Below are 14,814 nucleotides of genomic sequence, written 5' to 3'. Positions count from 1 at the left end.
TTGCCTGACCATTCTGCCTGCCTTGACCACGAGCCTGTCTGCCACTCTGCACCTCCTGGACTCTGATCTGGTTTTGACCTTTTTGCCTGTCCACAACTATTCTCTTGCCTACTCCTTTTGGATTATTAAACATTGTAAGACTCCAACCATCTGCCTCCTGTGTCTGCATCTGGGTCTCGTCTTGTGTCATGATATTAAGAGAATGTGAAACTTGGTTGTCAGTAACTTAATATACAAGTCATACACTGATTTATTTTATTCACATAGAAATGGGGGAGTGTGCCCCCTCCACCAAGGAAAGCTGCATTGCAGCCCGTGCACCCTCCACCCAGGGATAAAGTGCGTGAGGCTCCCAAATCAGCAGGTGAGGGGGAAGGTTTGGCCACAGGTGTAGAGGGTCCATTCACGTCTGCGTCCACGTCTACAGTTTGCGTGTTGACCGCCTCAGTCCTGCAAACCCAGAACAAGTTGAACACATTGGTTGGGCAGATTGTGTCTGAACTTTGAAGAATATGCAGGGTTTTGATTAATTTACATAATGCAATTGTTGAACGTTTTTCACACCGTGAATGACAAACCTATGCTTTGAATATTGTCTGGCATTCTGTTTCTCACCACCAATCTCTGTATGAGCTGCCGCCTCCTTTTCACTGCATCAGCCTGGGTAGGTGATCCATTGGGTGGTGGGTTAGGAGGCTCTTAGGGGTTCATTCTAATCTCTGCATCCATTTCAATACCATGCCTCAGGGCTATGTTGTGGAGCAAACGACATGCCAGTATTATGTGTGATTGGGGAGGGAAACCATTAATTCTTAAAACAGGCCAACATTTTATAATTAGGTTTGAAAATGCACACCCCAATGTTCTTGTCAAACAAACTTGCACTAATAATGGGCACTACAGTTACTGAGATGTCCCCTTAATCTGTTAGCATTTTGTTGCAATCAGCTGATTCCATTCATTTACACTAGTATTGCTACAAAATGAACAAGCTTCAAGGGGACATCTCAGTAACCGTAGGGCCAAATTAAAAACGGTTTTCAGCTATTTTGCCAGAACCTTTGGGTGTGCAATTTCAATAAAATGCTAAATATGAAATGTTGGTATATGTTGCTTTAAGTTGACCGATTTCAAAACTACATTTAAGTTTTGTATTTTTATTAAATGAAGTTACCTTCTCTGGCTTGTAGAGGAGTTTGCCCCCTGCCCTTCAGCAGTCCGATGGTACGCTCCACAACCGACCTTGTTCTGCCATGTGCCAAATTGTAGCGCATTTCCGCTGCTATTTGGGGATCGGCAAAGGGAGTGAGAGCCATGTTTTCAGTGGATAGCCCCGGTCACCTAATAGGGTAAAACCGTTGTGTTACATTATTAAGCACGGTTAATAGGCTATTATACACTGAAAAACATAACTCACCGAGAAGCCACCCTCCTCCACTCTCACCAGCTTCTAGACGCAGGCCTAGTCTGCTGTGGCACAGAATGAATCGCGCGTAGACCCTGGACACTTGGCGCATACATTGAGTAGTTGCATACGGGCATCGCAGATCTGAACATTCAATGAATGGAAATTCTTCCAGTTAACATATACATGTTCATCTACAGATGGTGCGCATAACATGCTGACCAGGCTGGACACGTCGCGTGCGCGAGCGTCGCAAAATAAATGTAGAAACCATGTTATTCAATTATTGCACCCACACTGCTCGCGCACGCCTGCGTTGCCAAGGACTAAAATAGAAGTCATTCCTATTTCTGATGCAGATCGCGCTGCAAGTTCTGCCTCTCCCATCTCCTCATTGGTTTATAGACGCAAGTACCCACGTGCCATCTCCTCATTGGTTATACCCACGTGGGTGATGGAAAGACTAAATGTTTTGCCGGTTGTCGTGGTAATACTATGAAAGTGTAGATGCCAATCACCATATAAGTTCAAAGATGAAAAAGCCTGGAAGGAGGAGAGATGACTAGAAACGATTCAGTTGACCGTTTTATGTGTGGATTAATTGTCGGAGTAGAGGACTCGGCCAAAAACAACGAAATAGACAACAAATCACACCCTGACCTAACCAAATAGAGAAATAAAACGGCTCTCTAAGGTCAGGGCGTGACAGTACCCCACCATAGATGCGCCTCCCGGCCGCAAACCTTAACCTGTAGTGTCCGGGTGGGCATCTACCCGGGACGTAACCCCCGCTCCCTACATTGATCCCTCCGCTTCTGTGGAGCCGGACCGTGGATCGTCGCCGGAGACTCCGGACCGTGATTCGTTGCCGGAGGAACCGGACCGTGGATCATCGCCGGAGACTCGAACCGGACCGTAGATCGTTGCCTGGGAATCCGGACCGTGGATCGTCGCCGTAGGAACCGGACCGTGGATGGTCGCCAGAGGCTCCGGACCGGGAACTGTTGCCGGAGGCTCCGGGCCATGGATCGTTACTCTAGGCTCCGGGCCATGGATCGTCACTCTAGGCTCCGGGCCATGGATCGTCACTGGAGGCTCTGGGCCATGGATCGTCACTGGAGGCTCCGGGCCATGGATCATCACTGGAGGCTCTGGATTGCAGACCGTCTCTGGAGGCCTGGTGCATGGAGCTGGCACAGGACGTACCGGGCTGGGGAGACGCACTGGAGGCCGGGTGCGTGAAGCCGGCACAGGATATACTGGACCGTGGCGGCGCACTGGAGGTCTGGAGCGTAGAGCTGGCACAACGCGTCCTGGACAAATGACTACCTTCGCACGGCAAGTGCGGGGAGCTGGCACAGGACGCACTGGGCTGTGAAGGTGCACCGGAGATACAGCGAGTAGAGCCGGCGCAGGATATCCTGGACCGAGGAGGCACACTGGAGACCAGGCGCGTTGAGCCGGCACCACCCATCCTGGGCAGATGCCCACTTTCGCACGGCAAGTGCGAGGAGCTGGCACAGAATGCACCGGGCTGTGGATGCGCACTGGAGACACAGTGCGTATCACCGCAAAACATGGTGCCTGACCGGTTACACGCTCCCCCCGGTGAGTACGGGGAGTTGGCTCTGGTTCAAACCCTGGCTCCGCCAACCACCCTGTGTGCCCCCCCAAATATGTGTTGAGGCTGCCCCTCGGGCTTCCGTCGTGGCCGCGAACCCCGGTGTCGTCGTTGTTGTTCCCTCGCTGCCTCCGCCTGCTTCCAGGGCAGGCTTCTGTCTCCTGGAATGATTTCATCCCACGTCAAGGATGTCCTCCACTCCAGGCTTTCCTCCCAGGCCCAGGATCCCTGCTCCTCCTGGGTACGCTGCTTGGTCCGTGGGTGGTGGGATCTTCTGTCACGCTCGTCTGAATGAATGGACCAAGGCGCAGCGTACTTAGAGTTCCACATGTTTAATAAATATGAAACTTACCAAAAACAATACAGAAGAAAACGAAACGTGACGTTCTGGGCTGCTCACAGGCAGCTACACAAAAACAAGATCCCACAAACAATAGGTGGGAAAAGGCTGTCTAAATATGATCCCCAATCAGAGACAACGATAGACAGCTGCCTCTGATTGGGAACCCTACCAGGCCAACAAAGAAATAGAAAACATAGATTGCCCAACCCAGTCACACCCTGACCTAACCAACTAGAGAATAAAAGGATCTCTAAGGTCAGGGTGTGACAGGGACCTTATATAGACAGGTGTGTGCCTTTTCTAAATCATGTCCAATCAATTGAATTTACCACAAGTGGACTCCAATCAAGTTGTAGAAACATCTCATGGATGATCAATGGAAACAGGATGCACCTGAGCTCAATTTTGATTCTCATTGCAAAGGGTCTGAATACTTCTGTATGTTTAATTTAATACATTTTAGATAAAGGCTGAAATTTAACAAAATATAGAAAAATGCAAGGGTTCTGATTACTTTACAAAGGCACTGTAAATCTAGCTGGTTATGCATATGCATCGGCAGGACAGATCGGCAGATTCCGGTAAGATCAAGGTGTGTCTCTTTGTCAACAACAGCTGGTGTGTTACGGCTGTCGTCGGAATGAGACCAAGGTGCAGCAGTGTAGGCGTACATTTTGAATTTATTAAATGAACACCAAAAAAACAAGAAAGATAAACGACACGTAAAGTATTGTAGCGCTAAACCAGCAACTAACAAAAACAAGATCCCACAACAGAAAGTGGGAAAAAGGTTTCCCAATCATGGATCATCGCTGGAGGCTCTGAACTGGGAACCACCGCTGGAGGCTCCGGACTGCAGATTGTCGCCGGAAGCTCCGAACTGGGAACCCCCGCTGGAGGCTCTGGACTGCAGCTCGTCTCTGGAGGCTCTGGACTGCGGACCGTTGCTGGAGGCTCTGGACTGCGGACCGTTGCTGGAGGCTCTGGACTGCGGTCCGGAGTCCCCGGCAACGATCTACGGTCCGGAGTCCCCGGCGAAGATCTGCGGTCCGGAGTCCCCAGCGACGATCTGCGGTCCGGAGTCCCCAGCGACGATCTACGGTCCGGAGGCGATGATCCACAGTTCGATTCCTCTGGCGATGATTCACGGTCCGGAGCTTCCGGCAACAATCCCCGCACCAGAGGCACCACCGAAGTTGGCGGAGCCATGAGCAGAGCGGGGTCTGAAGTACGCTGCGCCTTGGTCCATTCATTCCAACGATCGTGACAGTCCCGCAGTTGACAGTGAATGTCAGAGCAAAAACCAAGCCATAAGGTCAAAGGAATTGTTTTTCAGTGGCAGGGACTAGTCAGGATCGTGAGATCCTTGATGAAAACCTGGTCCAGAGCACTCAGGACCTCAAGACTGGGGCGAAGGTTTACCTCCCAACAGGACAACGACCCTAAGCACATAGCCAATACAACTCAGGATTGGCTTCGGGACAAGTCTCTGAATGTCCTTGAGTGGCCCAGCCAGAAGCAGATCGAACATCTCTGGAGAGTCCTGAAAATAGATGTGCAGCAACGCTCCCCATCCAACCTGACAGAGCTTGAGAGGATAGGCAGAGATGAATGGGAGAAACTCCCCAAATACAGGTGTGCCAAGCTTGTAATGTCATACCCAAGAAGACTAGAAGCTGTAGTCGCTGCCAAAGGCGTTTCAACAAAGCACTGAGTAAAGGGTCTGAATCCTTTTGTAAATGTGATATATCCGCTGGGGATTTTATTAGCAAAAATGTCAAAAAATATGTTTTTGCATTGTCATTATGGGGTATTGTGTGTAGATTTATGAGGGGGAAATAAACATTTAATACATTTTAGAAAAGGCTGTAACCTAACAAAATGTGGAAAAAGTCAAGGGGTCTGAATACTTCCCGAAAGCACTGTATATTATGCATGTCCTTGTTCAGCCATGACTTCGATAAGCATAGTATATTACAGTTCTTAATGTTCCGTTTATTCTGTTTATTCTGTCCAGTTTGTTCTCCAGCGATTACACATTTGCTAATAGAATGGAGGGTAAAGCGTTTCATTTACTCGCCGCTGTAGTCTTATCAGAGTGCCCGCGTGTTGACCTCTATAGCACCGTCTCCTCCTCCTTCGAGTGTCGGGGAAAAATCTATATGTCTTTCGCCTCCAACTCAGTGATGCAGAAGTCCCAGTCCAAATCGAGGTTAGTGATAGCTGCTCTGATGTCCAGAAGTAATTTTTTGGTCATAGGAAACGACGGAGGGAATATTACGTACAAAAAATGTTAAGATCAGAGCGAAAAAGTACAGAAAATAGAACAATTGGTCAGGAGCCCGTAAAACCGCCACTTTCCAATGCAGCGCCATTCTCTGTCTGTTATGGATCAATGTATAGCCTAAATTCTATGAACTTGACATTGACATACAGTACAATGATATACTCAAGCATTCTCCAAGGAGAGGAAGGTGTCTGTTTGTTCATGGTTTCACTTATGGGGGCTGGGATGGGTATCCTAAGAGAAAACAGCATAAATAGGCAGCTATACAATATTACTTTGCTAACACTTTACTTGACACCTAGCATCATAACACATTACGACTCGATCATAACCATGTCGTAATATGTCCTAATAGTTCTGTCACTTGGACATAGAAAATACAGTTTGACACTGTCATGAAGCATTATAACTATACGGTGTCACTTTACTTGGACTAAGAAAATACACTTTATGACACTGTCAAGAAGCATTATGATGATCAGAATCATATAAACCAGATAAGCCTATCACGTACATGCCTTTATGTCAGTCATCAGTCAAAAAGAGGGTGTCTGGCTCCTGAAATCTGCACCTGCATTCACCCCAGTCATCAGCAACAGAGATTTGGGGTAGGAGCATGTAGTACATTTCAGAAAATGTTATATAACATAAAAAGGCTGTTGACAAGTAGGCTATGGTATAATTGAGCAATGAGGCCCGATGAGGTGTGGTATATGGCCAATATAACACGGCTATGGGCTCTTCACGACACAACAATGAGTGCCTGGACACAGCCCTTATCCATGGGATATTGGCCATATATCACAAACCCCCGAGATGCCTTATTCCTATTACAAACTGGTTACCAATGTAATTAGAGCAATACAAATAAATGTTTTGTCATACTCATGGTACACGGTCTGATATACCATGGCTATCAGCCAATCAGCTTTCAGGACTCGTACCACCCAGTTTATAATGGAATATTTTGCAGGTTTTGACACTCTTATGTAGGTGTCATAATCAGCAATCAAATAATGTAATATATTTCACAACAGTTCATGACAGTGTTATGACCAATTTATGACATATTAAGACATGGTTAATGACGTATCATTACGTGTTATGACACTAGGTGTCAAGTAAAGTGTTACCGCAGTTCACAGAACTTTACCTGAACTGAAATCATTTACTCGTGTACTTTGCAGCATTTTGTATCATATTGGCCAGCAATTCACATGCCATTTGACAGCTAGGCTGCGGTCCTCTGTAGCTCAGTTTGTAGAGCATGGCTCTTGCAGTGCCAGGAATGGGTTCGATTCCTGGGACCACCCATAAAATAATTTATGCATGCATGACTGTAAGTCTCTTTGGATAAAAGCGTCTGCTTAATGACATACATTACTGGAGACACACCTTGCAGTTTTGAAGACACTATCTCATTTGCTATCATTATGCAGTGCAGTACTGGTAAATCAGTGAATAACTTCACTGCACAGGTAGTTATGCTTAGCTTGCTAGCCAACCAACTGCTACTAGCTAGCTACACCTGTTTGCTTGTTACTGTTGCGCTGCTGTGTCAATAACATGTAGCCAGAAATTATGAGGTGTCCCAGCTCTGTTGACATGTCACTTATCCACTTCATCCACTTTGACATTAGCCACATCACTAGTTATCCAGTTAATGTTAGCTAGGTACACATGAAGCTACTAGCCCCTGTCAAGTAGGTGAAGGTCATTAGCTTTGTTAGCCTGGCCAGACTGGTTACAAGTGAAAATCAGAAGCTCATTAAAAGCTAGAATAGCTCTTTTTTTTCCTTCATCATTTTACCGTCAGCCCAGTAGCTCCCGATCGAAGTGCATTGCAGACAGCAGTAAGCCAGTAGCAATAGGTTGTAAACAGGAAGTAATGAGTCCGCATGTGGAACATTGTAGGTGGTTCTAAATTAACTAAACCCAGCCCTGAAAAGAAACGTAATATATGGACATCATTTTATCGGGGAAACACACAGCATTAACAAAGAAAACTCTGAAGTTCCCACTTCAGATTTCCCACGTCAAGCCCAAATATATCATACTTTGTGTCACGGCTGTTGAAGGAGGAGGACCAAGGTGCAGCGTGGTAAGCGTACATATTATTTTTATTTAGAAATGACGCCGAACAAAAACAATAAACACTACAAAACAAACTTTGAAGCTAAAGGCTATGTGCCCTAAACAAAGTCAACTTCCCACAAAGACAGGTGGGAAAAAAGGCTACCTAAGTATGGTTCCCAATCAGAGACAACGATACCTGGCCAAAACATAGAAATAGAGAATCATAGAAACACAAAACATAGAATGCCCACCCCAAATCACACTTTGACTAAAACGATGACTTATTGATTTTAATTATTGTGCAACATTATGGAAATCATATGTGACCATACCTGGCCAAAACATAGAAATAGAAAATCATAGAAACACAAAACATAGAATGCCCACCCCAAATCACACTTTGACTAAAACGATGAGTTATTGATTTAAATTATTGGGCAACATTATGGGAATCATATGTGACCGACCGCCTTGATTCGGTCTTATGTAGCAAAATTTGAAATTGTGGATAAAAGCAGAGACACAGAGCTACAAAATGGTATATCATACACTGTATTTGAAGAACAATGGGAAATTTATTCTGGTTTGAAAGTAGATAAACTTGTAAACACACTCTTAAGCCAGCCCCACCCATATCTTTAAGGATTCACATGAGGTCATGTGCTAAACAGTGAGTAGTGTAGTAAAGACTAAGACTAAAAGCAGTAAAAGTAGTAGCCTACAATAAGGAAAAATTCCAGTAAACAGAAAGTGTCCAGATAAAAATATTTTATAAATATTAGAAAACGCTTACCCAGACACACTTGTCTAACATTGATGGGTCATGTGAAAGAAACGCTATAACCCCCAGCCACATCTTGCTAAGTGGATGGGTCTCTACAGAAGGTGTAAACGGTACAGCGAAATGGTTACTTGCATAGTAGCAATATCAGAAACAGATAGTGTCAATATAAAGAAAATAATATACAGTATGTACAAGAACAACATAACAAGAAAATAATATACAGTATGTACAATAATAACGATATCAGTGATAGATGAGGTAGTTATATGCATACAATCAGGGGTACAGTGATGGATAAAACAATTATTGTAGCAGCAACATATGGCTTGTGTGTTAGGAGAGAGTCATTTGAATAGAGGCACTGTAGATAGTGCTGATGACTGGGAACTCACCCCCAGTGATGAACTGGTCCATCCGAACCTATATTCGGAGAGCCTGTTTCTGTCCTGCCCTTGACTTTGGTGCAGGGCATGTGATGTCCATAGCCTCTTCGTCGCAAAACTCCTTGATCTTCTTAAAAATATATGTTTGTCTAGCTGTGTCCAATCCAGGTGGTGCTTGTACAGGCATACCATCTATGGGAGGAGGATGTCAGCGTTGCGCAGCAGCTGAAACCTGGTCCCGACTGAGTCCAAACGCTCCTTGGCGACAACAACACCAGGCTCCAGAGCATCAAAGCCGTAAAACAGGAAATAACAAAAAAAATGTGAGATCAACAAAAGTAGTGCCAATCATGTTGGAGGTAAATTAAATAATCAAAATGTGTTGTTTATGCTTAACATACCTGTCACGCCCGTTGAAAGAACTGTACCATAGCGCAGCGTGGTGAGCGTACATATTCCTTTTTATTAGAAATGACGCCGACAAAAACAATAAACAATACAAAACAACCGTGAAGCTTAAGGGATATGTGTCACAAACAAAGTTAACTTCCCACTCTAAAAGGAGGGAAAGGGCTACCTAAGTATGGTTCCCAATCAGAGACAACGATAGACAGCTGTCCCTATTTGAGAACCATACCCGGCCTAAACATAGAAATACCAAAATCATAGAAAGCAAAACATAGAATGCCCACCCCAAATCACACCCTGACCAAACCAAATAGAGACATAAAAAGGCTCTCTAACATCAGGTCGTGACAATGGATGTTGTCTTCGATTCCTTGTAGAGACACCACACCACTGCTTTTGTCACTTGGGATGGCTGCAGGTTTCCACCAAGTGTTTGTGTCCTGGGTGGTGTCCTGGTAATACTATTGCATTATCCTCTGCGTAGTTGTTGATGAAGTTCACCACTCACTGCAAGTCCTGATGATTCAGGTGTAACCTGTGCTTGCTTGGGCCAGCTCTCTTTTTGATGGGAGGCATCAGACCATTCTCCTTGTATGACTGGTGGAGGAGAGTCAGGCGTGTTCTACTGATGCTGAAAGACAAATTCCAGGTACAAATATATTATTAAACAATAGATAGCCGTAATCACCATCAGACACACCTGGCTAACTTGATGGGTCATGTAAACATCTGGCGAAGTGGAGTCTTTTGTTTAGACATGCTAGCAAAAAAATGAACCATAATCCTAATCGGTAGAGTATTAGCAATACAAACCGATTGTCATAGCTAGCTAAAGTTAACCAAATAGTTAGTTAACTTTTTAGGGATAGGGGGCAGCATTTTCACTTTGGATGAATTGCGTGCCCATAGTGAACTGCCTCCTACTCTGTCCTAGATACTAATATATGCATATTATTATTACTATTGGATAGAAAACACTGAAGTTTCTAAAACTGTTTGAAATATGTCTGTGAGTACTACAGAACTCATATGGCAGGCAAACTTCCAAACAGGAAGTGGAAATTCAGAGGCTGGTTGTTTTTCAACTCATCGCCTATTCAAATCCCAGGAAGATATGGATTTGTTTGCGTTGAATGAACAATGAATGAAGTTTATACTGTGTTGTGGGGCCGGATGAGAGGGGAATGAGTCAGTGGTCTGGCAGATTGCCAGTTCCTGGTCATGCGCATTCCACATGATATCGCCTTGCGTTCCATAACTTATACAGACACGAAGGAATGCCCTGGTTGGAACGTTATTGGATATATATGATAACAACATCCTGAAGATTGATTCTCTACTTACTTTGACAAGTTTATTCGACCTGTGATATAACTTTTTGAAGTTTTCGTACCGACGTTATGCGTGACTTGCACGAGCGTTTGGATAGGTGTACTAAACGCGCTAGCAAAAGTAGTTATTTGGACATCAATAATTGACATTATCGAACAAAACAACAATTTATTGTCGAACTAGGACTCCTGGGAGTGCATTCTGATGAAGATTATCAAAGGTAAGGGAATATTTATGATGTAATTTCGTATTTCTGTTGACTCCAACATGGCGGAGAAATGTTGTTTTTATCTGAGCGCCGTCTTAGATTATTGCATGGTGTGCTTTTTCTGTAAAGTTTTTGGGGAAATCTGACACAGCGGTTGCATTAAAAACAAGTTTATCTTTAATTATATGTAAAACATGTATCTTTCATCAAAGTGTATGATGAGTATTTATGTTATTAGATGTGGCTCTCTGCAATTTCTCTGGATATTTTGGAGGCATTTCTGAACATGGAACAACTAAGATTTTTGGATATAAACATGCACATTATCGAACAAAAAATACATGTATTGTGTAACATGATGTCCTATGAGTGTCATCTGATGAAGATCATCAAAGGTTAGTATTCATTTTATCTCTATTTCTGTTTTTGTGACTCCTATCTTTGGCTGGGAAAATGGTGTGGTTTTTGAACTTGGTGGTGATCTAACATAATCAAATGTTGTGTTTTCACTGTAAAGCATTTTTTACATCGGACACGATGGGTAGATTAAAAATATGTTTATCTTTCATTTGCTGTATTGGACTTGTTAATGTGTGAAAGCTACATATTTCAAAAAAATATTTTTTAATTTCCCGCGCTGCCTTTTCAGCGGAATGTGGGGTTCCGCTAGGGGAACGTGTGTCCTAGAAAGGTTAACCTCTCTTGGGCACGTGAGACGGTAGCGTCCCACCTCTTCAACAGCCAGTGAAACTGCTGGGCGCCAAATTCAAATACAGAAATACTCATTAAAAGATTCTGAAAACAAAACATATTTTACATAGGTTTAAAGATTAACTCCTTGTGAATCCAACCACGGTGTCAGATTTTAAAAATGCTTTACGGCGAAAGCATACCTTACGATTATTTGAGAACAGCAGACAAATCATTACAAATCATTACAAACCCAGCAGACAAATCATTACAAACAGTAGCCAGCCAAGTAGAACAGTTACACATGTCAGAAATAGAGATAAAATGAATCCCTTACCTTTGATGATCTCCTTACCTTTGATGATCTTCATATGGTTGCACTCAGCAGACTCAATAAATGTTCCTTTTGTTCGATAAAGTCTCTTTATATCCAAAAACCTCAGTTTTGTTTGGGCGTTTTCTTCAGTAATCCACAGGCTCAAACGCAGTCAAAACAGGAAGACAAAGAAATCCAAATTGTATCTGTAAAGTTCATAGAAACTTGTCAAACGATGTTTTTATTCAATCCTCAGGTTGTTTTTAGCCTTACTAATCGATAATATTTAAACCGGACAATAGCGTTGTCAATTTAAAAGGTAAACAAGAAACGCACTCTCTCGGTCTCGCGCATGAAAAAGCTCTGTGACACTTTAGGGTCCACTCATTCAGACTGCTCTTCTTCATTTTTCAGAATACAAGCCTGAAACAATTTCTAAAGACGATTGACATCTAGTGGAAGGCATAGAAACTGCAATTTGAGTCCTAAGTCAATGGATACTGTAATGACATTGAATAGAAAACTACAAAACCCCCCAAAAAACGACTTCCTGAATGGATTTTTCTCAGGTTTTCGCCTGCCAAATCAGTTATGTTATACTCACAGACACTATTTTAACAGTTTTGGAAACTTTAGAGTGTTTTCTATCCAAATCTACCAGTTATATGCATATCATATCTTCTGGGCCCGAGAAGCAGGCAGTTTAATTTGGGCATGCATTTCATCCAAAATTCCAAATACTGCCCCCTACCCTAGAGAAGTTAACCTCTTGGCGCACGGATCCCTTTAACGGGATAATTTTCGTAAACAACCGCTGATTTGCAGAGCACCAAATACAAATTAAATTACTAAAAATATTTATTTTCATGAAATCACAAGTGAAATATATCAAAACACAGTTTAGCTTGTTGTTAATCCACCTATCGTGTCAGATTTTGAAAATATGCTTTACAGCTAAAGCAATCCAAGCGTTGGTGAGTTTATCGATCACTAGACAAAACATTACGAACAGCTAGCAGCAATGTAGATTGGTCCCGAAAGTCAGAAAAGCAATAAAATTAATCGCTTACCTTTGATCATCTTCGGATGTTTGCACTCACGAGACTCCCAGTTACACAATAAATGTTCCTTTTGTTCGATAAATATTATTTTTATATCCAAAAACCTCCATTTGGTTGGTGTGTTCAGAAATCAACAGGCTCGAGCGGTCATGAAGGGCAGACGAAAATTCCAAATAGTATCCGTAAAGTTTGTAGAAACATGTCAAACGTTTTTTATAATCAATCCTCGGGTTGTTTTTAACATAAATAATCGATAATATTTCAACCGGACGGTAAACTATTCAATAAAAGAGATAAAGAAAATGTTGAGCTACAACTTTCGCGCGCATGAACTAATCGAAGGACATTCAGCTATCCACTGATGCGTTTTGATAAATCTCGCTAATTTTTCAGAATAAAAGCTTGAAACTAAAGACTGTTCACACCCTGTGGAAGCCATTGCAAAAGGAATCTGGTTGATATCCCTTTAAATGGAGGAAAGGCAGGCAATGGGACGGGGGTTTTTCAAAATAAGAGGCACTTCCGGGTTGGATTTCCTCAGGTTTTCGCCTGCAAAATCAGTTCTGTTATACTCACAGACAATATTTTGACAGTTTTGGAAACTTAGAGTGTTTTCCATCCTAATCCGTCAATTATATGCATATTCTAGCATCTGGGCCTGAGAAATAGGCAGCTTACATTGGGAACGTTTTTTCCAAACATAAAGATTCTGCCCCCTAGCTTCAAGAGGCTAGCTAACATTAGGCTATATCTAGCAATGCGAAATGACATTCTGAGATAACATTACTACAGACAGATCATGAACGTAAATGTTAGCTAGGGAGCCAACCATCTAACGTCAGGTACCTAGCTAACAGTAAATATTAACTTGCAATGAAAACAACTTTCTGACATAATTAGGTACTTATAATATTTGAAACTGCTAGACTCTTACCCGTCCGTATACATGGGTATACATGGATGATTGCTTCACGGAACACCTCATTCATTAAATATGACGTCCTGTTTCTTTTCCGTTTTGTTTGTACAGCTTGCTTGGCCCGTTGTGTCAAGCCACTCTGGTTCACACTGACTGTGTGCAATGCCATAAGACTCATCTCAAGCTTTAGCCCCCACCCAAACGCTGACCATTTTACTCTCCCTAGCAGAGCTGGTTAGGCTGTTTTCATGTTATCCAGAGCGTTGGTGACTGTAACTGTGCTCCTGGCAACAATTTAATTATGCTTTTTTGCCGACTTTTACTGACACCGGCCATATTCAACGGGTGTTGAGCGTTTGTAAAATACTCAGTTATTCTGTGCTCTGGCACACTCGCACAGTTGTTGCAGTGACATTCTATTGAAATGGATACTTGCAAAGTGGAGTCTTTTGTTAAGTTTTACTTTGCGATACATAAAAAAAAATTCGCGTTAGACAGGATTACCTACACATACTGACCAGCTCAAATAGACAGAAGCGTGCTACTGCAGACTCATCTCTCGGCATGTCCAGCCCACTCAATATCTCAGCCAATCAATGCTAGCGGCAAGGTTGCTGGCTTTTTCTGTGGTTTACCAACTAGGCTTGTAATTTAACATTTATTTTTGCATTTACAGTTGGCATATAAGTTTATTATTAAGGCCCATGAAAGTTCACATGTTCGAAAAGGCTTTTCTGCCAAAAAACGCATTTTGATTAAAAAAAAGTAGTTACCTGCGACATACGTCTAGTTTCCTGAAACGGGTTACATATTTCAGCTGAACATTTTAATTTTCACTTGTCGGCCTTTAACATTTGGTGAGATTTTCAGTGGAAGGTGAGACCAAAATTAAGAATTTGATCCTTGTTTTTTAACGACGCCAAACAGTGGTTTGTCATTTATTTTATGGTGAATGTGGTCTTGAGATACATTTTTTAAGCT

Source organism: Salvelinus namaycush, chromosome 19 (genome assembly GCF_016432855.1).
Source record: "Salvelinus namaycush isolate Seneca chromosome 19, SaNama_1.0, whole genome shotgun sequence".
In the NCBI taxonomy this organism is placed as follows: domain Eukaryota; kingdom Metazoa; phylum Chordata; class Actinopteri; order Salmoniformes; family Salmonidae; genus Salvelinus; species Salvelinus namaycush.
Note: the sequence above shows the minus strand (reverse complement) of the source record.